The following is a 25,363-nucleotide window of genomic DNA, read 5'->3' as shown; positions in this document are numbered from 1 at the left end:
CTGATCTCTCTACTACTGGCATAAAGGTCCTGCCTCCCAGCGCGCGTAGCTCTCAATCTGTGTGCACTAGAAGGCTCAGACAACCCAGACGCATGCTGCTGTGCGGAAACCGCCGGTCTGAATGCGGAGACAGCCGCCCCGCTGCCAGACCGCGCAGCGGCATCTCCGCAATCCATTACGGGTAGCAGATCGAGTTCAGTCATCCCCCTCCTCCTCTAAGGTTTTGCATTACTCCCCAACCCCAAGATCAAAGAAAGTGTCTGGCATTGCAAAACAAGGCACTTTCTCTACTGAAGAAGGGGGTAATAAGATACGAACCAAGATGTCAGAGAGAAAAAGGGTTCTATTCTCTGGTGTTTCTGGTAAAGCCACAGGGAACTTACCGGTTTATCTTAAAGCTGACAAAGTTAAATTTGAATGTAAAATACAGGAAATTCAGGATGGACAATATAAAATCTGTGATTCATTTCTTGCAGAGAAACGATTTTCTTGCCTCCCTAGATCTCAAGGATGCATACCTTCACCTACCCATCCATCCGTCATCTCAACAGTATCTAAGATTTGCAGTCCACAGGGAGGAAGAGGTAAGACACTTTCCGTTTATTGCTCTTCCTTTTGGACTTTCCTCTGCCCCATGGCTATTTACCAAGGTGATGTCTGAGGTTCTAGCTGAGCTTAGACTGATGAAAGTTAATATTCTCGGATATTTAGATGACTTTTTGATTTGGGGCCCTTCAGCAGGGTAACAGTAAAAAAGGGCGCAGGAGGCTAGTGGACAAATCGGGCGCTGCCATTCACTCCCATAATAAATATCGTTTAATGGGCGCCCGATAGGAAAAAAGGGCGCCGGAGAAAAATAACGTTTTAAAAGCGGTGCCCGGAGACTTAATGTTTTATTACTGCTTCTCATGATTACACATTATTTAATGATTTATAATTTTTTTAATATTTTAAACCAAAAATAGTACAAATTTTTTTTTTACATTATTTTTAAACGAAAAAAACGCACAATATGTTTTTGAAACGTTATTAATGCTTATCACAGGGGGGGTCTTAGGTTTAGGCACCAACAGGGGGGTCTTAGGTTTAGGCATCAACAGGGGGGTCTATACAATACAATACAATATTTGTAAAGCGCTTTTCTCCCATAGGACTCAAAGCGCATAGCTGTGTCTCAGATTAATACAGGGTTTCAGGTTGGGTTGTGTTACAGAGGAGATAGTCAGATGTTCATGAATGCCAGACTGAAAAGGTAGGTTTTCAGTTTAGACTTAAATGTTTCCAGGGATGGGGCTGTCCTGATTGGGTGTGGCAGGGAGTTCCAAAGTGTAGGGGCAGCATGACAAAAGGCTCTGTCTCCAAAGGTTTTGAGGTGGACTCTGGGGGTGACCAAGGTGTTATGTCCTTTTGATCTAAGATTGTGGGGGGTGTGATGTAGTTGCAACAAGTCCTTCAGGTATCCAGGGCCCAGATTGTGCAAGGATTTGAATGTCAGTAAGCCAATCTTAAACAGAATTCTCCATTTTATCGGTAGCCAGTGGAGTGAGCTCAGGGTTGGTGTTATGTGGCAATGGCGGGGTTGGCTCGTTAACAGCCTTGCGGCGGCATTCTGTACTAATTGCAGGCGGCGTAAGTCTTTCTTATGCAGGCCTGTGTAGAGGACGTTGCAGTAGTCTAACCTTGATGTGACGAAGGCATGAACTAGGGTTGGAAGATCCTCTGAAGGAATTAGGTGTTTAATCCTTGCAATATTCCTTAGGTGAAAGAAGGAATGTTTCACAACAGCTGAGATTTGATTCCTGAAGCTTAATTTCCCATCAATCAGTACTCCCAGGCTGCGCACACAGTCTGAGTTGTTCAGGTCTGAGCTCCCTATCCTTAGCGGTGTTGGTTGAGACTGGAGCTGCTTTGCTGTTGAGCCCTGGCCCTCGATAACAAGAACCTCAGTTTTGTCAGCATTAAGTTTTAGCCAATTATTATTCATCCACTCCTGAAGCTCAGCTAAGCATGCGTTTATTTGCGGAGTAGGGTCTGTGACGTCAGGTTTGAATGACAAATATAGCTGGGTGTCATCAGCATAGCAATGATATGTCAGGCCATGTTTTTGTATGATTTCTCCAAGTGGCAGCATGTATATGGTGAACAGTAAAGGGGATAATATTGTGCCCTGAGGTACACCGTATTTTAGTGGTACAGGGTTGGAGAGGAAGGGCCCTAAGGCTACCCTTTGTGTTCTGCCAGCCAGGAAGGAGTTGAACCACCAGAGAACAATGCCATCTATGCCACAGTACTCTTGTAGTCTGTTGAGTAAGATTTCATGATCGACTGTGTCAAAAGCCGCTGAGAGGTCGAGCAAAATCAGGATGGAACATTGACCCTTGTCTCTTGCAATGAGCAGATCATTGCAAATCTGGGTGAGGGCTGTTTCACAGCTGTGATATTTCCTGAAACCAGATTGAAGAGGGTCAAGGATGTTGTTTCTGGAGAGCCTGGCTTCAAGTTGGAGGTAGACAGCCTTTTCAATAACTTTTCCCAGAAAGGGGAGGTTTGAGACAGGTCTGTAGCTGTTTAGAGCATCTGGGTCTAAGGATGGTTTCTTGAGTAGAGGCCTGACTATTGCTTCTTTCAGAGTAGAGGGAAACCACCCTTCTTGTAAGGAGCCGTTGACTATTTTGTGGAATGCCGGTGTAAATAGTTCAAGGCATTTCAACATGAACTTAGTGGGGCCAGGGTCCAGATCGCAGGTAGTCTGGCGAAGGTTTGAGAGGATATCCAAGATGCCTTTTTCAGTAATTACCTTAAAATCAGACCATGGTGGTAGGCTATTTTTGCACCTGTTATATGGCTCTGCATGGGTTTCTGGGGCTGTGAATTGAATGGCAGATCGTATGGAGGAGACTTTGTCTGCGAAGAAGTGGGCAAATTTCTCGCACAGTTCCTGTGAAGGTCTGATGCTGGATTTCCTGCAAGATGGATTGCAGAGACTGTCAACCGTGCGGAAGAGTTGGGCAGGTCTGTTGGCTGCATTTGCAATTTCGTGAGACAGGAATAAGGACTTCTTTTTGTTAATCATCGTTTGATATTTTTTCAGGTGAGCAATTAGGGAAAGTTTGTCATCAGGAGACTGATGTTTGCGCCACCTTCGTTCCAGTCTGCGTCCCTGTTTCTTTAGTTCCTTTATAGAGTTGTCAAACCAGCGAGCATGATGTAATGGTGCGGAACGTTTAATCTTTAAGGGAGATATGGCGTCAAAAGCGGCTGAGACATCGTGGTTATATTTAAGGACCATGGATTCAAGGCCGAAGTTGTGATCTGTCAGTCCACCTAGATTGAGGCTGTTCTGAGGGTGTTGGGGTGTCAAACCTTTCAAGGAACGATATTTTATTAGTTCTTTCACTTGGTGTTTTGTAGCCGGTGCTGTAAAGAAGTGGACAGTGTGGTGGTCTGACCAAACTACTGGATCAATTTCCACATTGGATATTAGGAGTTCTGAATGGAAAATGAGGTCCAAAGTGTGTCCTTTTTTGTGGGCAGGGGCGTAGGAATAGGCCCTGCAGCCCCTGCGCCCGCGGGGGGCCCGCCCCCCCCCCTGGGGCCCGCTCGGGGCCGTTTTGTGGGTGCTGGAGGGGTGGCAGCATGAGGGGAAAGCCTTGGCCACAGTCGGCGGGGAGAGGGGTATTTCCCCCCTCTCCCTCACCTCGGGGCTCTCCCCTCTGCGCTCCCCTCCAGCTCGTAAGTGTCTGTGGGGCTGTGGTGGGCAGCGAGCGGCGGGCAGATACATACCTGCTTCCGTGCGTTCCATCGGAGACTTCTCCCTCTATCGGCTGACGTCACTTCCGGAAGTGACGTCAGCCGCTAGAGGGAGAAGTCTCCGATGGAACGCACGGAAGCAGGTATGTATCTGCCCGCCGCTCGCTGCCCACCACAGCCCCACAGACACTTACGAGCTGGAGGGAAGCGCAGAGGGGAGAGCCCCGAGGTGAGGGAGAGGGGGGAACTACCCCTCTCCCCGCCGACTGTGGGCAAGGCTTTCCGCTCATGCTGCCACCCCTCCAGCACCCACAAAATGGCCGCGAGCGGGCCCCGGGGGGGGGGGGGGGCCCGCTCAGAAAATCTGCAGGTGGGGCCTAGTTACGCCAGTTTGTGGGTAGGGAGGTTGACGGCTTGAGAGAAGCCTAGTTCATTTATGGAGAGAAGTAGCTTAGTTCTAAATTGGGAAGAGTGTGTATCGACCCGTGCGTTAAAGTCTCCAAGAATTATCCACCTAGGGTGTTTCAGTGTTATGCAAGATACAAGTTCTGCTATTTCCTTGAGAAAAGCTGAGCCAGCGTCAGGGGGTCGGTACACAAGCAGTATGTTTATTTTTTTTCCAGCTGAGAGCTGGGCTGCTAGACATTCAAAAGAGTGGGTGGGGGCTACAGCAAGGGGTTTAATATTCAAACTGGATTTGAAGCACAGAGCTAATCCTCCGCCCTTGCGGTTTTGCCTTTCACAGTGTAAAACTGAGTAATTGTCTGGTACCGCAGCTGCGAGAGTGGGTCCTGAGTTCTGATCCAACCATGTCTCTGTAATTAAAGCTAGATCTGAAGCCTCTATTAGATCATGAATAACTGCTGTTTTGTTGTTTATGGACCTGGCATTGCAGAGTACTGCTTTAATGTTGTTTGCCTTAACTTTGAGGTCTGTGTTCCTAGCTCCTGGCTGGGGGTTTTAATCAGGAGTGTGGCAGCTGTCTCTGTTATCTGGGTCCTTTACTGATACAGCTGATTTATAGATATGTGATGATTGCTTTGGCTTTGATTTATGGGTGCCTGCACGTCCTCCCCTCTTCCCCCGCCTTGTTTAGGGGTTAGGGGTAGGTACAGGGAGGGTTACTTAGTAATTTTTTAAACGTTATTATACGTTTCACTATTTAAACGAAAGATTAACGTTTTTACAATTGCCAATTTAATGCACATTATTTAATGATTTATAACTTTATAAAACATTAATTTTAAACGAAATACAGTACAATATATTTTTAAACATTATCCATGCTTATCGTTTAAAGCCCCGCGCCCTTTTTTCCCAGCGCCCCTTTTTAACGTACGCCTTCAGCAGAAGTGGTAAGGTTACAGACCGGGTCGGCGTTAGAATATCTCCAGTTGGATTGGCTTATTAATTGGGGGAAATCTTCCCTTGTTCCATTCCAGGTCATAGAATTTCTAGGTTTTAACATTGATACTAGAAAGGAGAAGATCTTCATGCCTCGTAGAAAAATTACTGCTATTCTAAACACAGTTTTTTTTTTTTGTTTTTTTTTTCCTTTCAGAACGCAAGAACGATATCACTGAGGAAAGCAATGGCAGTAGTCTGCCTCCTAACAGCCTCATTTCCTGCAGTACAGTGGGGGCAAATTCCATGCAAGAGTTCTGCAGTTGTGGATACTCAGGTCATGGAACAGAAGCCTCAAAGTATTAGACAAAAGGATCCCTATCGCTCACAGCATAAAGGTGTCTCTGCTTGGCAGGATCGAGTTCACCTTTTGACAGGTCGTTTATGGAATTACCCGGAACAAATGATAATTACAACAGATGCCAGTTTATGGGGATGGGGAGCACATTTGGATGCTCTTCCGGCTCAAGGACAGTGGCCTGTACAGATCAGCTCAAAGTCATCAAACAGCAGAGAACTAGAAGCAGTGTGGATGGCATTACTACACTTCAAGCATCAGATCAAATGATCGCATGTGCTGATAAAAACCGACAACAGGGCGGTAGTATCATTCTTAAACAGTTAGGGAGGCATGAGGAGTCAGGTGTTATGGAAGCAAACATCAAAGATTATGTTCTAATCAGAAAACAATGTCAAATCATTACAGGCACATCATTTAAAGGGGACATCAAACCAGGTGGCGGATTATCTAAGCAGAGAGAAGCTGGACCAAAACGAGTGGTCGCTCAATCCGAAGGTCTTTCAGATGGTAATTTCACACGGGGGATGTCCAGAACTGGATCTATTTACCAGGAGGAAGAACTCAAAGTGTTGGAATTTTTGTGCCCTGTACCAGGAAGATTCACCTTGGGCAGTGGATGCGTTCACGGTCAATTGGGGGGGAGGGTATGATGATGCATGCTTTTCCTCTAATTCCATTACTTTCAAGAGTATTGAAGATCATTCAGGACAAGGCAAGAGTCATATTGATTGCTCCAATGTGGCCCAAGCGTCCATGGTTCACATTGCTTCAGTCTCTAGCGATATCAGAACCAATAATCCTCCCACTGACTCAGGACCTGTTATGCCAGGGCCCAGTGTTGCATCCAGATCTGAGTCTACTTCACCTATCAGCCTGGAACCTGAGTGGGAAATACTAAAGTCCAAGGGGTTCTCGGATGATCTTTCAGAAACATTACTCAATAGTAGAAAGAAGGTAACTCGTGTAATTTACCAGAAGGCATGGAGAGTCTTTAATGACTGGTGTGTAAACAGATCTTTCAGCAATAGATCGGTTTTGGAGTTTTTACAGTGTGGCTATAAGAGAGGCCTCAGTGTTAGTACTCTGAAGGTTCAGGTTTCAGCTCTGAGTGTTTTTCTAGAAAGAAAATTAGCACAGGAAGATTATATAATTCATTTTTTTTTCAGGCACTGAGGAGGTTAAAACCATCTATACGATCAAGAGTACCTGCTTGGGATCTTAATACAATATTACAAGGTTTATGTGAGTCTCCGTTTGAGCCCCTATCTCAGGTCTCGGACAAATTCCTGACATTAAAGACCATTTTTCTTCTAGCCATTACTACAGCGAGAAGGATAGGAGAGCTGCAAGCATTATCCATAAAGGAGCCGTACTGTGTTATTTCAGAAGATAGGATAACATTACGCCCGGATGCAGCATTCCTTCCTAAAGTGGTGTCTTCATTCCACAGGAACCAAGAAATTTATATCCCATCATTTTGTGAAAATCCTACAAATGATAAGGAAAAGAGACTACATTCTTTAGACGTAAGAAGATGTCTATTACAGTATTTGGAAAGGACTAACTCTTGGAGAAAGTCAGATGCAATTTTTGTCCTGTTTGCAGGCAAATCAAGAGGAAACAAGGCTTCTAAAACAACCTTAGCACGCTGGATCAAACAAGCAATTGTATCAGCATGCCAAGTGCAAGGGACAACGTTAACTTCTTCTGTCAGAGCTCATTCTACAAGAGGCATTTCTACGTCATGGGCAGGGGCCTCTATTGATCAGATATGCAGAGCTGCATCATGGTGGAGTCATAACACCTTTGTGAAACATTATCGACTCAATGTATCTGCAGGCACAGATTTATCCTTTGGAAGGTTCTGCAAGCAGTGGTCCCGCCCTAATCCTGATCTCTAGTATATTGTCTCATCCAGGGGTGCTTTCCGCAGGCCCGTTTCTTGGGGCGTGCCGCCGCCCGGGGCGCTGTTAGGAGGGGGGCGCTGTAATGGAGGGGGAAGTGGAGCCGCGGGGAGGGCAGCCCGACATCTCCCCTCCTCTCCCGGGCCCCCCTCCTGCCCCCCCCCTCCAGATGCAGAGTAATGCGCAGGGAGCGCTGTATACAACATACCTCCCTGTGTTCCAAGCGCTGCTCTCTCGCCGCCGGTCTCTTCCTCTCTGCCTATATGATGATACACATGCTGCTTCCGGCTAAACAGGAAGCAGCATGTGTATCATCGTATAGGCAGAGAGGAAGAGACCGGCGGCGAGAGAGCAGCGCTTGGAACACAGGGAGGTATGTTGTATACAGTGCTCCCTGCGCATTACTCTGCAGTCTGGAGGGGGGAGCACGGAGGGGGGTCCAGGAGAGAGGGAGAGGTCGGGCTGCCCTCCCCGCGGCTCTGGCTCCCCCCTCCATTATAGGGGGGCTCCTACCTAATCTAACTTACGCTGGGGGGTTTCTACCTAATCTAACTTACGCTGGGGGGCTCCTACCTAATCTAACTTACGCTGGGGGGCTCCTACCTAATCTAACTTACGCTGGGGGGCTCCTACCTAATCTAACTTACGCTGGGGGGCTCCTACCTAATCTAACTTACGCTGGGGGGCTCCTACCTAATCTAACTTACGCTGGGGGGCTCCTACCTAATCTAACTTACGCTGGGGGGCTCCTACCTAATCTAACTTACGCTGGGGGGCTCCTACCCACTCTAACCTACGCTGGGGGGCTCCTACCCACTCTAACCTACGCTGGAGGGCAGCTACCCACTCTAACCTACGCTGGAGGGCAGCTACCCACTCTAACCTACGCTGGAGGGCAGCTACCCACTCTAACCTACGCTGGAGGGCAGCTACCCACTCTAACCTACGCTGGAGGGCAGCTACCCACTCTAACCTACGCTGGAGGGCAGCTACCCACTCTAACCTACGCTGGAGGGCAGCTACCCACTCTAACCTACGCTGGAGGGCAGCTACCCACTCTAACCTACGCTGGAGGGCAGCTACCCACTCTAACCTACGCTGGAGGGCAGCTACCCACTCTAACCTACGCTGGGGGGCAGCTACCCACTCTAACCTACGCTGGGGGGCAGCTACCCACTCTAACCTACGCTGGGGGGCAGCTACCCACTCTAACCTACGCTGGGGGGCAGCTACCCACTCTAACCTATACTGGGGGGCACCTACCTATCTAACCTATACTGGGGGCACTTATCTAACCTGTATTGGGGGCACCTACCTAGCTAGCCTATACAGGTGGCAACTATACTGGCTACCTATATTGCAAGCACCTACCTAAATAACCTATACTGGAGGCACCTACCTATCTAACCTATGCTGGGGGCAACTATTCTGGCTACCTATATTAGAGGCACCCACCTAGCTAACCTGTACTGGGGCACCTACCTATCTAACTTATACCGGGGGCCCCTGCCTATCTAACCTATACTGGGGGCAACTATACTGGCTACCTATACTCGGGGCAAACGCAGGATTTTTAAGGGGGGGGGATTCCTAAAAGGTCCGGAAGCACTTATGTCCTCGAGTGTTTCCGAATACTGGTGGCTCCATACTGCCCATGCACAAAAGTGCGCTGGCGTATTACGGGGCTGCCTGTCTTTGGAAGTACTCAAGGACACGAGTGTTTCTGAGGGCTTCTGGTAGCAGCAAATTTGAATGGGGGACAGCGATGGAACAACTCCCCGAGAGAGAAACGGCAGACTTAGTTTGGACAATTCAGTGGAATATGCCACAGTGTCACATAGCGCAAGCGATAGCCATATGATGCAGGGTTATATGCATCTGCGGAAGATGGCGGCGCTATATAAATACTAAATAATAATTTGCCTCACCAGGATTGCACTTTTATTTAGCTTTCTTGTATGACAAGAAGACACAAACACCCAGCACTAGGGAAAGAGGGAAACAAAGGTGAATGAGGGAGGGCTGGTGCACACCAAGAGGGCTTCTGAGCGTTTTTCAAATCGACAGTGATTTGAAAAGCGCTTGGCTAATGTTACCCTATGACAGTGTTCTCACAGCAGCGTTGTGATTTTTTTCAAAATCGCAGGTATATTGTATGTAGCATTTTTTTGAGCAATTCATTCAGAAATCGCTCTGAAAATCGCTTCACAAAATTGCACTCACTAATTGCTAGCAATTGCTATTGTGATTTTGGCGTGCATTAGCCCAGTAAGAGGAGGAGTGGAGAGAGACTGAGAATAGCCTGAGATGGAGCAGAGAGCTTATCTGTATTGCAGAAAGCAGCTCTCCTGGAGTCTCGGGACTGTCAAAAACTTTTCACCTTATCCACACATGCAGTCATTATAACAATGAGGAGAGACCAGACAGATGTTTGCCCACAGACCCTCCAGGCAAGCTCTGCATCATGCTGTGTATATTTACCAGCTTGCCTGCCCTCTAATTGCACTTTTATCAGCTAGCTTAGTGTTTCACCTGAATACACCAGACACAAATCTCTGAATGAAAGGCTGCCTGGGGGGAGATTGCCCCCCTTCCAGCCAGCACTAGGGAAAGGAGGAAAACAATAGTGAATGCAGAGAGAGAGTATCTGTATTGCAGTTCCCCATCACACAGGCTACTTGCATGTGTCTCCTGTCCCTGCCAGCCAAACCCAAAAAAGCCTCTCACACAAGCTGCAGGCAGCCCTCCTGGAGTTTAGGGACTGTCAAAACTTTTCAACCTGTGAAATACCTTTTGTAGCTGTCTACATGCAGTCTTTACAATAGTGAAAGAGCTGAGTTTTTTTTCCCACAATCCCTGCAGGAGGCAAGCCTTTACAAGCTCGCCTGCTTCAGCGATTTTCAGGGATTTTTTTTTTTTTTTTTAAAGGGACAGGAGTCTCGGGTGTTCCATACACCCAGAACCCCGGTCTGGATACGCCAGTGATACTGGAGGCACCTACCTGGCTAGCCTATAGCGGGGGCAACTATACTGGCTCACTTATGCCTGGCTACCTATACTGGGGTACCTATTCTTGGCTACCTATACTAAGTGCAACTAGACCTGTCTAACCTATACTGCGGGCACCCATACCTTGCTCGGGGGAGGGGGGGCGGGGCACAATTTTTACACCCTCGCCCTGGGTGCATTTTAACCTAGAAACTGCACTGGCTGTCCGAGTGACGATCCGGGAAAGACAACTTTACTTACGGTAACATCTTTTCCGGTAGTCAGGAGGACAGCACCCCTCCAACCCGCCCTTATTGGGTGGAGTATCAGAGGTTTGTATAAGCATTATTAGAGTCCGTATTATCTTTTTATAGTAACTGAAGTCTAGCAGCAAGTAAGTAGCTTATATAGCAGGCTGCCTGTCGCTTATGCAAATTCTTCTTTTGCAGTTCCTGTCCACGGTGGGGAGGGAGACAAGTCTCATCCAGGGGTGCTCTCCTCCTGACTACCGGAAAAGACGTTACTGTAAGTAAAGTTGTTTTTTTGTTTGTTTTTTGTTGTTTTTTTTTGTTATCCCACAGTTTTGTTTTGTTTTTATTTTAAATCTCTTTTTTAGGTTTTTACTGTTTCATTGTCTCTGCTCAATGGCGCCTTCATTGAAGTAAGCTAGAGCTCAAATCTATGAATTATTGACCCTCTTTATCTCTTTCCTGCTCCGGGAAGCCATTTACTGACAAGAAATTAAAGCCATAAAACACTTTCCTATCAGCGTGGGTTATGCTATAGCCTGAGCCAGTCTGACCCGGACAGAAAGTGTCAATTGCATACCTGATATTTAACTGTTTCAGGCAGAGGAGGAAAAAAAGGAACACAGCCTAGTTATTTGTGTGCTTGGCACTGTACATACACGTCCATCTCATCATGTGACATGTCACCTCGGTTGTCCTTTAAGGGGTGAAGGAAGTACAAATGGCGCCTGAGGTTTTGGCATTGCCATAGGCCGTAACAGAAATTACAGCTAAAGTGGCACTCAGACAGTAATTTGGGTGCCGTCAAGACGCAGGCCAAATTACTTTGATAACTGTAATAAAATGTGGCTGTCAGCAGTAGCTTGCAGCCGGGTTGCGTATTTCCCCACTGTCCACAGCGACCTGGAGGGGGAATGATAATGCTGCCAGAATGTTTGCGGTAGGCGGTTGAGCAGATTCTTTACCCTGCACCCAAATTACCTGTTGGACCCCTTAACGCACATATAAATTAAGCCACCACCTCACTCCCCCTCCCCCCCCCCCCTCTCTCCGACTACAGTTTATCATAAAGGCCACAAGGGGTTGCTAAATGTAATGGGACCCTAGGCAAGGTGGTACATCTTAATCTGATTCTATGTAGTACTGAATGTGTACATTCAATGTAACTGTAAAGGCCAAGTGTCACAAACAATACTGAAGGTTACTTTCCACACCACAAGTTAAAAAAATAAATAAAAAATAAAAAAATCCTGGTGACTTGCACTGAACATTCATCAGCAGTAAACATCACTACTTGGCACACATTTGTTATTGACATTGGTCCTTAAAGTAGACCAAAGACTAACAAATAGAGGGAATTGATACTTGCCCGGGACTTCCTCCAGCCCCATAAGCACATGTGAGTCCCTTGCCGTCCTCCCCGCAGTCTGCTGTTCAGCCGCAATCAGCCCCGGTAAGAGGCTCAGTCGTGTCAGTCCGGCTCTATTGTACATGTGTGGAAGACCCAGACTGGACCTGACTGAGCCAGTTACCGGGGCTGAATGGCAGACTGCGGAAGGACGGCGAGAGACTCAGATATGTTTTATGGGGCTGGGGGAAGCCCAGGGTAAGTATAGATTTGTTCTATTTGTTAGTCTCCGGTACACTTTAAGGAAAGGGACACTTGTCTTTCAGTTTTTTTTTTTTTTTTTCTCTCGCGCGAAAAGCGCATTGTGTACTAGCCATTGATTAACAAGTTCCTCAGAACTCATTCAGAAAACAGTTGTGACCCCTGCCTCAAGGCTACTCACACTAAGGCATTGTGACATACATTTAGGTTCGGTTCACATTGAGTTACGTTCCGCTCTGATGAGCAGCAGCAATGCTTTCCCAATGGGAAAGTTCACATTGCTCCGGTCCGCTCCTGTTCCGTTCCCTGTGTTCCGCTCATTGGAGCGGATGTTTCCGACATGTCGAGACCCTGTGTTTCCGCTAATGGAACGGCAGCATCGGAGCGGATGCGCTCCAATATGAACCTGCCCTTACAGTTGCGCCGAAGCATACTTTTAACTGCATCAAATTGAATGTCACACCGCATGTAATGTGCAATGGGGCTTTCCATTGGTGGTATGTTTTAACCAGTGCTGTGGAGTAGAGTTGGGCCGAATGGTTCGCCTGCGAACGGTTCCATGCGAACTTCCGTGGTAGGAAGTTCGGTTCGCCCCATAATGCACCATCAACTTTGACCCTCTACATCAGTCAGCAGGCCCAGTGTAGCCAATTAGGCTACACTAGCCCCTGGAGCCACTCCCCCCCCCCCCCCCCCCCTACTAAAAGGCAGGCAGCGGTGACCATTACGGTCACTCGTGTGCCTGCATTAGAGAGTAGGGCGAGCTGCTGCACACTCTCTCTCATAGGGAAAGATTAGTTAGGCTTAGCTTGTCCCTGGCTGCATACCTGTTCTGTGAACCCATTACTGCATGCCTGTACTGTGAACCCACCACTGCATACCTGTTCTGTGGACCCACCACTGCATACCTGTTCTGTGGACCCACCACTGCATACCTGTTCTGTGGACCCACCACTGCATACCTGTTCTGTGGACCCACCACTGCATACCTGTTCTGTGAACCCACCACTGCATACCTGTTCTGTGAACCCACCACTGCATACCTGTTCTGTGAACCCACCACTGCATACCTGTTCTGTGAACCCACCACTGCATACCTGTTCTGTGAACCCACCACTGCATACCTGTTCTGTGAACCCACCACTGCATACCTGTTCAGTGAACCCACCACTGCATACCTGTTCAGTGAAGTGAACAGTTTGGTGTGTCAGTGTGAAGCAGTACCTTAATTACACTACCTGATTGATGTATACACATGCAAGATGTTTTAAAGCACTTTAGGCCTGTCATTTAGCATTCAATATGATTTCTGCCCTTAAAACGCTGCTTTGCGTCAAATCCAGATTTTTCCCGGGGACTTTTGGCGTGTATCCCACTCCGCCATGCCCCCCTCCAGGTGTTAGACCCCTTGAAACATCTTTTCCATCACTTTTGTGGCCAGCATACATTTTTTTTTTCAAAGTTCGCATCCCCATTGAAGTATATTGTGGTTCGCGAACTTTAACGCGAACCGAACCTTTCGCGAACCTAAAATCGGAGGTTCGGCCCAACTCTACTGTGGAGTTGGTACAAAAATTGAGACTCCAACTCCTCAGTTTAGGATTCCTCTGACTACTCTAATTAGCATCTTGTTGATTGAAAGTATGTGTAATGAAATTAGGTGTGTGTGTGTGTGTGTGTGTTAGCGCGTGTGTGTGTGTTAGAAGCTGTGGTGACAACAAATAGCAATGTGACTGGTACAACAGTAATACTGATAGGCTTAGCAATACCTCACCAGATGAGCTGGTGGGTATTAACAGTACAGCGCCCCTCGGTGAGAGTAGAGAGGTCAGAGAGATCGGGTTTGGCAATAGACAGATGCAGTACAAAATCGGAAGGCAGACACTGGAAGGTATAAAAAGGCAGAGTCAGCAGCAAGATTAGATGGGCAAAGGCACAGAATCACTGAGCAGAAGAATAGTCAGAATGAGCCAGAGTCATATACCAATAATAAAACAGTAGTATAATGATTAAGACTATCAAACAATTCCTATCTTGTGTGAAATACCCGGTTTCCTCCCAGATCAAAGCACACCAGAACTATCTAAGGGTCTGAGCGCTAACACTAAGTATTCGCAACAGCAGACAAGTGGCGAGTGATTCAGCTAGGCTTTTGAAGCAGAGGAGACCCTTCTGGCACGCCCCCTCCTATCAGCCAATGAGGAGCGGCAAGTGTCTCCTCTGACGTCGACCGGCCGGTCAGCTGACGCGCCACCTCCACGCATAAAGGTCCTGTCTGTGCGCATGCGACAAAGCAACCCTAAGTGCAACTGACAGACCTGTTAGTGCTAGACACCTGAGGCACGGATACATTGCTAGACAGGGAGCTGGAGGCAGCTGCAGTGGTAGCGCTGTTCACCGTGGCTGCCTCTCCAACATTTGTTAATAATAAAAAAAAAAAAAAAAAAAAAAAATAGTCAATGGGGACTGCTTTATTGAAGCAGCACAAGTAACTAATTTTGATTGGTTTATTTCATTTTTGTGGACTAAGCACAGCTATTACAGTATATATAATCTATTTAAGAAGACTTTTATCTGATACAACATTTTATCATATTTTCTATTTTAATTACAGTTTAAATTAATTAGGGGTCGTGGCATCTTCCCGACTTTGCCTCCCTGGTTTTAACCGGATACACAATGCGAGTCTTAAAGGGCAACTGAAGTAAGAAGGATATGGAAGTCAATACCAGTTGCTTGGTAGCCTTGCTGATCTATATTGCTGCAGTGGTGTCTGAATAACACCAGTAACAAGCATGCAGTTAATCTTGTCAGATCTGACAACGTCAGAAACAGCTAATCTGCTGCATGCTTGTTCAGGGTCTATGGTTAAAAGTAGGGATGGGATGACGAATCCGGCGAATCCACGAATCCCTCGAATATTGGGAAATATTCGAGATTCGTGGATTCGAATCCCGACGCCATTTTCCACTTTGCGAATCCGCCGAATCCCGACGCTGCATCGCCGCGCATCCGCCGCTCGTCCTCGTCCTCCTCCGAGCCCCCTCCCCCGCGTCTCCTCCGCCCGCCCCGCGCCTCCTCCGCCCGCCCGCATACATTGTATCAACTCACCTGTCCAGTGGAGCGCAGAGCGGCAGACCTCTCGCTCACTTCCTGGTTCCCTCTAGTGACGGCTTTTACAATGACGTCATCAGTAAAAGCCGGTCCGGCCACTAGAGGGAACCGAGAAGTAACGACGAGGTCTGCCGCTCTGCGCTCCACTGGACAGGTGAGTTGATACTTATGCAGGCACAGGGGACGGAGGAGGCCGTGGGGGTGAGCGGAGGAGGCACGGGGGGGGGGGGAGGGGGAGCGACACCTACCTACCTACCTCTATACCTACCTAAAGGCCCCCTATACGTACCTACCTACCCGCCACTATCCCTACCTACCTACAGGCCCCTATACCTACCTAAAGGCCCCCTATATGTACCTACCTACCTAAAGGCCCCTATACCTACCTACATACCTACCTATACTTAAGGCCCTATACCCTGCTACCTATACTGAAGATCCCTTTAACTACCTACCTACCTACAGGACACTATACCTACCTACAGGCCACTATACCTACCTAAAGGCCCCTATACGTACCTACCTACAGGCCCCTATACCTACCTAAAGGCCCCCTATATGTACCTACCTACCTAAAGGCCCCTATACCTACCTACATACCTACCTATACTTAAGGCCCTATACCCTGCTACCTATACTGAAGGTCCCTTTAACTACCTACCTACCTACAGGACACTATACCTACCTACCTACTGGCCACTATACCTACCTACAGGCCACTATACCTACCTAAAGGCCCCCTATACCTACATACCTACCTATAATTAAGGCCTCTATATACCCTGCTACCTATACTGAAGGCCCATATACCCTGCTACCTATACTGAAGGCCCATATACCCTGCTACCTATACTGAAGGCCCATATACCCTGCTACCTATACTGAAGGCCCATATACCCTGCTACCTATACTGAAGGCCCATATACCCTGCTACCTATACTGAAGGCCCATATACCCTGCTACCTATACTGAAGGCCCATATACCCTGCTACCTATACTGAAGGCCCATATACCCTGCTACCTATACTGAAGGCCCATATACCCTGCTACCTATACTGAAGGCCCATATACCCTGCTACCTATACTGAAGGCCCATATACCCTGCTACCTATACTGCAGGCCCATATACCTTGCTACCTATACTGCAGGCCCATATACCTTGCTACCTATACTGCAGGCCCCTATACCTTGCTACCTATACTGAAAGCTACCAATATTGAAGGCACCCATACCTAGCTAGCTATACTGAAGGCACCTTTACCTCGCTACCTATACTGAAGGCACCTTTACCTCGCTACCTATTAGAGTTGGGCCGAACCTCCGATTTTAGGTTCGCGAACCGGGTTCGCGAACTTTCGCGGAAGGTTCGGTTCGCGTTAAAGTTCGCGAACCGCAATAGACTTCAATGGGGATGCGAACTTTGAAAAAAAAAAAAAATTATGCTGGCCACAAAAGTGATGGAAAAGATGTTTCAAGGGGTCTAACACCTGGAGGGGGGCATAGCGGAGTGGGATAGATGCCAAAAGTCCCCGGGAAAAATCTGGATTTGATGCAAAGCAGCGTTTTAAGGGCAGAAATCACATTGAATGCTAAATGACAGGCCTAAAGTGCTTTAAAACATCTTGCATGTGTATACATCAATCAGGTAGTGTAATTAAGGTACTGCTTCACACTGACACACCAAACTGTTCACTGAACAGAACAGGTATGCAGTGGCGGGTTCACTGAACAGGTATGCAGTGGCAGGATCAATGAACAGGTATGCAGTGGCAGGATCACTGAACAGGTACGCAGTGGCAGGATCACTGAACAGGTATGCAGTGGCAGGATCAATGAACAGGTATGCAGTGGCAGGATCACAGTACAGGTATGCAGTGGGCTGAGGGCTCACTGAACAGAACAGGTATGCAGCCAGGAAGAAGTTAAGCCTAACTAATCTTTCCCTATGAGAGACTGCAGCAGCTCGCCCTACTCTCACTAATGCAGGCACACGAGTGGCCATAACGGCCGCCGCTGCCTGCCTTATATAAGGGGGGGTGGGGCTCCAGGGGCTAGTGTAGCCTAATTGGCTACACTGGGCCTGCTGACTGTGATGTAGAGGGTCAAAGTTGACCCTCAGGTGCATTATGGGGCGAACCGATTTTTTGCGAACTTTTGCCGCAAAACGTTCGCGTGCGACACCCGCACGCGAACCACCTAAGTTCGCGCGAACCACGTTCGCCGGCGAACCGTTCGGCCCAACTCTACTACCTATACTGCGGGCAACTATACCACGGATCGCACAATTCTTATGTGCAGGATTCGTTAGATTCGGGATTCGAAAGGTTCGAGATATTCGAGAACCTTTTCGGATTCGAAAAAATTGTGGATTCGTCCCATCCCTAGTTAAAAGTATTAGAGGCAGAGGGTCAGCAGGAGAGCCAGGCAACTGGTATTGTATAAAAGGAAATGCATATGGCAGCCCTCATATCCTTCATACTTCAGTTGCCCTTTAACCGCTTGAGGACTCAGCCTTTACCCCCCCTTAAGGACCAGCGTGGTTTTTTATGATCTGTGCTGGGTGGGCTCTGCAGCCCCCAGCACAGATCAGGTTGCAGGTAGAGCGATCAGATCGCCCCCCTTTTTTCCCCCCTATGGGGATGATGTGCAGGGGAGGTCTCATCGCTCCTGCCTGCCTGGGTGTTTCGGGGGGGACCTCAAAGCCCCCCCCTCCATGGCGAAATTCTCCCCCCCTCCTCCCTCTCACCCCTGGTGATCGGGACTGCACAGGACGCTATCCGTCCTGTGACAGGCTGTCCTCTGTCACATGGTGGCGATCCCCGGGCCGCTGATTGGCCGGGGATCGCTGATCTGCCTTACGGCGCTGCTGTAGTAGCAGCGCCATTCAATGTAAACAAAGGAGACAAACGTCTCCTACGTTTACATTTAGTCTGCGAGCCGCGATCAGCGGCTCGCAGGCTATTCACGGAGACCCGCTCCGTGATCTAACAGGAAACGGCCGCTGGCGCGAGCGGCCTTTCTTGATTGATTAGGGAGGCATCTGGCGACGCAGATGTGCGTCGCTGGCCCTCCAGCTACCACTTTGCCGCCGCACGGTATGAGTGTGCGGTCGGCAAGTGGTTAAAGGATACCCAAAGTGACATGTGAGATGATGAGATAGAAAAGGGTATGTACGGTGCCTTGCACACAAATTATGCTGTGCTTTTTTTTTTTTTTTTTTTTTTTTTCTGCTTAAAAGAGTTCAATATCAGGTATGTAAGTGGCTGACTCAGTCAGGAAGTGACTACAGTGTAAACCTCACTGATAAGAAATTCCAACTATAAGGGCTGGTTCAGACGGACGTTTGCGGAGCGTTTACCGCAAGCATTCGGACCGTCGCGGTAAACGCTCCCATTCAAGTGAATGGGAGCGTTTACACCGAGCTTTTGCGCGCTTTTACCCGAACGCGGCGTTCGGGTCCCGATTTTCGCGAGCGTTCGGGCTTCCCCTGGAAGCAACATGTAGCTTCCAGGGAGCGGCCAACCGCGACGGCTAATGTTCCCCTACGGAGGAAAAAAAAACGCGACCGCATCACGACGCGACCGAAGGCCACTGAAAGCCTGACCGCGCAGCCGCCGCAACGCCCCCAGACGCGACGCTACGCAGACGTCCGTCTGAACCAGCCCTAAAACACGTTCCTAGAAGAAAATGGCTTCTGAGAGCAAGAAAGAGATAAAAATGGGAATTTCTTATCAGTGAGGGTCACACTGTAGTCACTCCCTGTCTTAGTCAGCCACTTACATACCTGATATTTAACTTTTTCAGGCAGAGAAAGAAAAAAAAGGAACACAGCATAGCTATTTGTGTGCTAGGCACTGTACATACCCATGTGTATCTCATCATGTTACATGTCACTTCGGGTATCCTTTAAAGGGAACCTAAATTAAGAGGTATATGGATTTTTCCTTTTCAAAAAATACCAGTTGCCTGATTCTGTGTCTCTAATACTTTTAGTCTCAACCCCTCAACAAGCATGCAGATCAGGTGCTCTGACTGAAGTCAGACTGGATTAGCTGCATGCTTGTTTCAGGTGTGTGATAAAACCACTGCCGCAGCCAAAGAGATCAGCAGGACCAACAAGCAACTGGTATTGTTTAAAAGGAAACATCCATATCCCTCCCAGTTTAGGTTCCCTTTAAGCTTGACCTGGCATGGAGAGGAAGGAGTTAATGTTGTTTAGGTACGGGTGGAGTTAACTAGGGATGATCAATGAGATGCAAATTTCTCTTAACAGTCAAATGTCCTGTAAATTTTATATGCAGCTTGAATTTGGACCAATGAGAATAACTGTCATTTTTTGTGGTACAGGTTCAAGTTGTATAATTTTCATGAAATGTGAATGTTTAAAGAAATGATTTGCATCACATTACGGTAATCATCCCCAGAGTTCACACACACCATAGATGAAATCACAGCGGGGCCAAAACACTGCTGGTGAGTCTTGGGAGGTCGGGGTGAGCAAGTGAGATTGACAAACTAGATCTCATGAAACACAGATCTGTGGTGAGAACACTGTAGCCAGACATTTAGTGATGAGCAGATTCCACAAAGATACAAATCGCTCTGAAACTTAGCGAGAGATCTGTTGGCTGCCCATACATCGCAGGCAGATTCCTAATCCATTTCAGCATAAAATCTCTCTGGAATTGTCCGAGTCCACTGCCGTTCCCCAGTGTATAAATGTACCCCCTGTGTGTGCATTTATACATGTCAAGTCCCACCCCGCGGTGCCCTTCCATCTTTGGGATGTGCTGCTCTTCCATACATGCCACCAGTGCATGGCATTTGGTGTGCGATGGCATGAATGGAAAAGCCGTGTATTCTGATGACTGGCACTATGCGGTGGGCGACACAGCACAGATCATGTATAAATGTACACTGGGGGGGATAGCGCCGTTGGTTCTGTTGTTCGTTGCTTGTCCCAATATCACTCGCTGTTACTGCCGTGCCGAGTGGAGGTAGACAGAGCCAGTCAGAGAACTGTATTGTGTCAGGGAGAGATAACATAGTAAAGGTGCCTATACATTACACGAGTTGGCAACTATCGACCATCCAGTTCCATAATTATCAAATCAGAAAAACATTAAAAATGTGCTGCCAACTGCATGCCCAACTGAACATGCTGCAAGATGCCAGGCTGAAATGGTCAATCGGGTGATTGACCATTTCAGCCTGGCATCTTGCAGCATGTTCAGTTGGGCATGCAGTTGGCAGCACATTTTTAATGTTTTTCTGATTTGATAATTATGGAACTGGATGGTCGATAGTTGCCCAACTCGTGTAATGTAAAGGTTTACTATGTTGTAATCTCTCCCTGACACAATACAGTTCTCTGACTGGCTCTGTCTACCTCCACTCGCATACAGTGGGATGCGAAAATTTGGGCAACCTTGTTAATCGTCATGATTTCCTGTACACATCGTTGGTTGTTACGATAAAAAATGTCAGTTAAATATATCATATAGGAGACACACAGTGATATTTTAGAAGTGAAATTAAGTGTATTGCATTTACAGAAAGTGTGCAGTAATTGTTTAAAATTAGGCAGGTGCATACATTTGGGCACTGTTGTAATTTTATTGATTCCAAAACATTTAGAACTAATTATTTGAACTCAAATCAGTGCTGGGCCGAAATTACGCATTAGCGTAATTACGCATCGTAATTCACTACAAATGCACCGTAAGCGTTACGTGTAAGGTTACGGTATTACGCGTAATTAATTACGCGTAGACCGTGGGGTTACGTTTTTACGCGTAACAAATTACGCGTAAGACAGTAAACTCCCATTGAAATTACACAGTCTGCCGTAATCGCGTAATATTATGCTCCTGTATAATATAAAAAAGCCGCCGACTTTAAGGGTTAATAGCAAAGCCCCCTTAAGTGCTAAGAGTCTCAAATTTAGAGAATATATTAAGGAGATCAGAAGGAATAAGAGGAAATTTTTTTTTTCAAAAAGACCTTATAGTTTTTGAGAAAATCGATGTTAAAGTTTCAAAGGAAAAATATATACATTTAAAAACCCGCCGACTTTAACGGTTAATAGCAAAGCCTGCTTAAAATTTAGGAACACCAAATTCACAGGGTATATTAAGGGGATCAGTGGGAATAAGAGGAGAATTTTTTTTTTTCAAAAAGACCTGATAGTTTTTGAGAAAATCGATTTTTAAATTTCAAGGGCGAAAATGTCTTTTAAATGCGGAAAATGTCAGGTTTTTTTTTGCACAGGTAACAATAGTGTTTTATTTTCATAGATTCCCCCAAGTGGGAAGAGTTTTACTTACTTCGTTCTGAGTGTGGGAAATATAAAAAAAACGACGTGGGGTCCCCCCTCCCAGACCTCTTTAACCCCTTGTCCCCCATGCAGACTGGGATAGCCAGAATGCGGAGCACCGGCCGCGTGGGGCTCCGCACCCTGACTATACCAGCCCGCATGGTCCATGGATTGGGGGGTCTCGGAAGGGGAGGGGCAGCCAAGCTTTCCCCTCCCCCTCCAAGCCCTTGTCCAATCCAAGGACAAGGGGCTCTTCTCCACCTCCGATGGGCGGTGGAGGCCGCGATTTCCTGGGGAGGGGTTCATGGTGGCATCTGGGAGTCCCCTTTAAAAAGGGGTCCCCCAGATGCCCACCCTCCTCCCAGGAGAAAGGAGTATAGAGGTACTTGTACCCCTTACCCATTTCCTTTAAGAGTTAAAAGTAAATAAACACACAAACACATACAAAAAGTATTTTAATTGAACAAAAAACATAACCACGAAAAAGTCCTTTAATATTCTTAATTAACCATTAATACTTACCTGTCCCTTTAAAAGCCAGTTCCCACGCAATATCCTCGGAAATATACTAATCAGTTACAATGTAACAAAGTTATTACAATGTAACAACTTTGTTACTTTGTAACACCACGGCACCCGACGTCACTCGCCGCTCACCCGCCGGCCCCCGCATACACGCTAGTCTCCGCCGGCTCCCGCCGTCCACTCCGCCCACACCTGTCACCCATATACATGCTGGCACCCATGGGTGCCAGCATGTATATAGGTGACATGTGGGAGAGGCGGGGAGGGCAGCGGAGCCGGCGGGGACTTAGCGTCCCTTCACCCGACAGAGCTCTGAGCTATATTAGCTCAGAGCTCTCGAAAGCATCTTTGTATTTGGGCTCCAAGGAGCCCCATTGGTCCTTAGCAGACCAATGGGGTTCCTTCAAATCAGAAGGATATTTTTGCTATTAACCGTTAAAGTCGGCGGGTTTTTAAATGTATATATTTTTCCTTTGAAACTTTAACATCGATTTTCTCAAAAACTATAAGGTCTTTTTGAAAAAAAAAAATTTTCCTCTTATTCCTTCTGATCTCCTTAATATATTCTCCAAATTTGAGGCTCTTAGCACTTAAGGGGGCTTTGCTATTAACCCTTAAAGTCGGCGGCTACCTAACATTGATCCATGCGTCAACTTTTCCGCTTGGCAGCATGACCTTACGCATTAATTGCTAGTAGGATTTTACGCATAAGCCTATAACGTAATAACCTGAATTACGGTATACTTGCGCGTAATTGCGTAAGTGCTATGCGTAATTACAGACATGTACCGAAATTGAATGTCTATGCCGTAAGCATAATTTCGTAACGCGTAATAGCGTAAAATTACGCGTAATGATCCGTAAGCGTAGCTTTCTCCATTACGACCAGCACTGACTCAAATTGGTTTGGTAAGCTCAGTGAACCCTGACCTACATACAAAGATGAATCCAATTATGAGAGAGAGAATTTAGGGGGTAATTGTAAGTTTCTCTGAAGAATAGAAACATGGGGGTCTCAAAACAACTTTCAAATGACCTGAAGACAAGGATTGTTCCCCATCATGGTATAGGGGAAGTATACAGAAAGCTGTCTCAGAGATTTCAGCTGTCTGTTTCCACAGTTAGGAACTTATTGAGGAAATGGAAGACCACAGGCTAAGTTCAAGTTAAGGCTCGAAGTGGCAGACCAAGAAAAATCTCAGACAGAAGCAACGAATGGTGAGAATAGTCAGTCAACCCACAGACCAGCACCAAAGACCTGCAACATAATCTTGCTGCAGATGGAGATGATGTATATCGTTCAACCATTCGGCGCACTTTACACAAAGAGATGCTATAATACGAGAGTGATGCAGAGGAAGCCAACAGCACAAACAAAGCCGCTTGAGATATGATGAAGCACATTTGGACAAGTCAGCTTCATTTTGGAATAAGGTGCTGTGGACTGATGAGTTATTTGGGTATAACAAGGGGTATTATGCATGGAGGAAAAAGAACCCAGCATTCCAAGAAAAACATCAGCTACCTACAGTAAAATATTTTGGTGGTTCCATCATGCTGTGTCCAGTGCAGGGACTAGAAATCTTGTCAAAGTTGAGACGCATAGATTCACTCAGTATCAGCAGATTATGGAGACCAATGGCCAGGAATCAGTGACAAAACTGGAACTGCGCCAAGGCTGGATCATTCAACAAGACAAGGACCCTAAGCACTGCTCAAAATCCACTAGGCATTCATGCAGAGGAACAAGTACAACATTCTGGATTGGCCACCTCAGTCCCTAGACCTGAATATAATTGAAAATCTGTGGTGTGAGTTAAAGAGAGCTGTCCATGCTCAGAAGCCATCAAACCTGTATGAACTAGAGATGTTTTGTAAAGAGGAATGGTTCAAAATACGTTAAACCAGAATCCAGACTCTCATTGGAAGTTCAGAATCAGAATCATCTATATTGTCGCCAAGTACACCGATTGGTGTGCCCGGAATTGCTTGTGGTTCACATGTCAAATGGCAGTTCAGGAACATATAACAACGCAAGGCAAACATATAAAGCAACAGCAGGATTGAGTCTTGGGAGGGTCAGAGTTTACAGCTGTGAGGGAGGGTTTCCCTGAGGGCTAGAGTGTCTCAGTGGTCGGACCTGGTGGGTGGGGGGGGGTCTTGAGTTTAGCGAGTTCATCAGGAGGACTACTTGGGGGAAGAAGGTGTTCATGCGCCTGGTGGTTTTGGAGGGGATGGATCTGAAACGGCGTCCTAATAGTAGGGGCTCGAAGTAGCGCCTGGCTGGGAGGGATCGAGTAAGATCTTGGAAGGCCTTGCCTTCATTCTCATGGAGTAGAGATCTAGCAAGGGTAGGTGGGCGCCAATGATCTTTTCTGCTGCGTTTAGCACTCTGTTAAAGGAAGCGTTTAGAGGCTGTAATGTCTGCAAAAGGAGGATCTACTAAATATTGATTTTATTTCTTTTTTGTGGTGCCCAAAATTATGCACCTGCCTAATTTTGTGTAAACAATTATTGCACACGTTCTGTAAATCCAATAAACTTTAATTTCACTTATCAAATATCACTGTGTCTCTCCTATATGATATATTTAACTGACTTTTTTTTTTTTATCGTTACAACCAACGATTTTACAAAAAAGATTAACAAGATTACCCAAACTTTGGCATCCCACTGTATAACACAAGATGGACTGACTAATCCCTCTCTCCACTGCTGTGTATATTTGCCTGGGGTGGGATCTCTTTTCATTGGCTGTTGGGTTTGTTCAACAGGACGCCCACTTAACTCTTCCTGGCAAAATTTGCCATGGTTACTGGCTGTCACTTTGACCACCCGTTTTAACAAGATGCCAAATGAAGCTTTTTTTTTTTTTCCCCATGTGTGATATTTATGAAACAAGGGTGTAAATCATATATGTGGGTATATTGTATGCTGTTGTTCTTATTCATTAGAGAGTCATATGATTGGCCCCACATTTATTCTGCAGCAGGAAAAAAAACAACCACAGAGCCAAAGTGATTAGGAACCTTCTTTGGAAGTGATGGTTTGGCCCCCACACAGACCTGATCTCCACATGGAGTGTGTCTGGGATTTCATGGAGACAGGTTGTGAGAAAGCCTACAACTTCACATCTACAGAAGATCTGAGGTTAATTCTCCATTGATGTAACGGTTGGGTGTAGCAACTCAGATGTCTGATTAT

The sequence above is a fragment of the Hyperolius riggenbachi genome, chromosome 11 (genome assembly GCF_040937935.1).
Source record: "Hyperolius riggenbachi isolate aHypRig1 chromosome 11, aHypRig1.pri, whole genome shotgun sequence".
Classification (NCBI taxonomy): domain Eukaryota; kingdom Metazoa; phylum Chordata; class Amphibia; order Anura; family Hyperoliidae; genus Hyperolius; species Hyperolius riggenbachi.
This window is presented reverse-complemented; position numbering follows the sequence as displayed.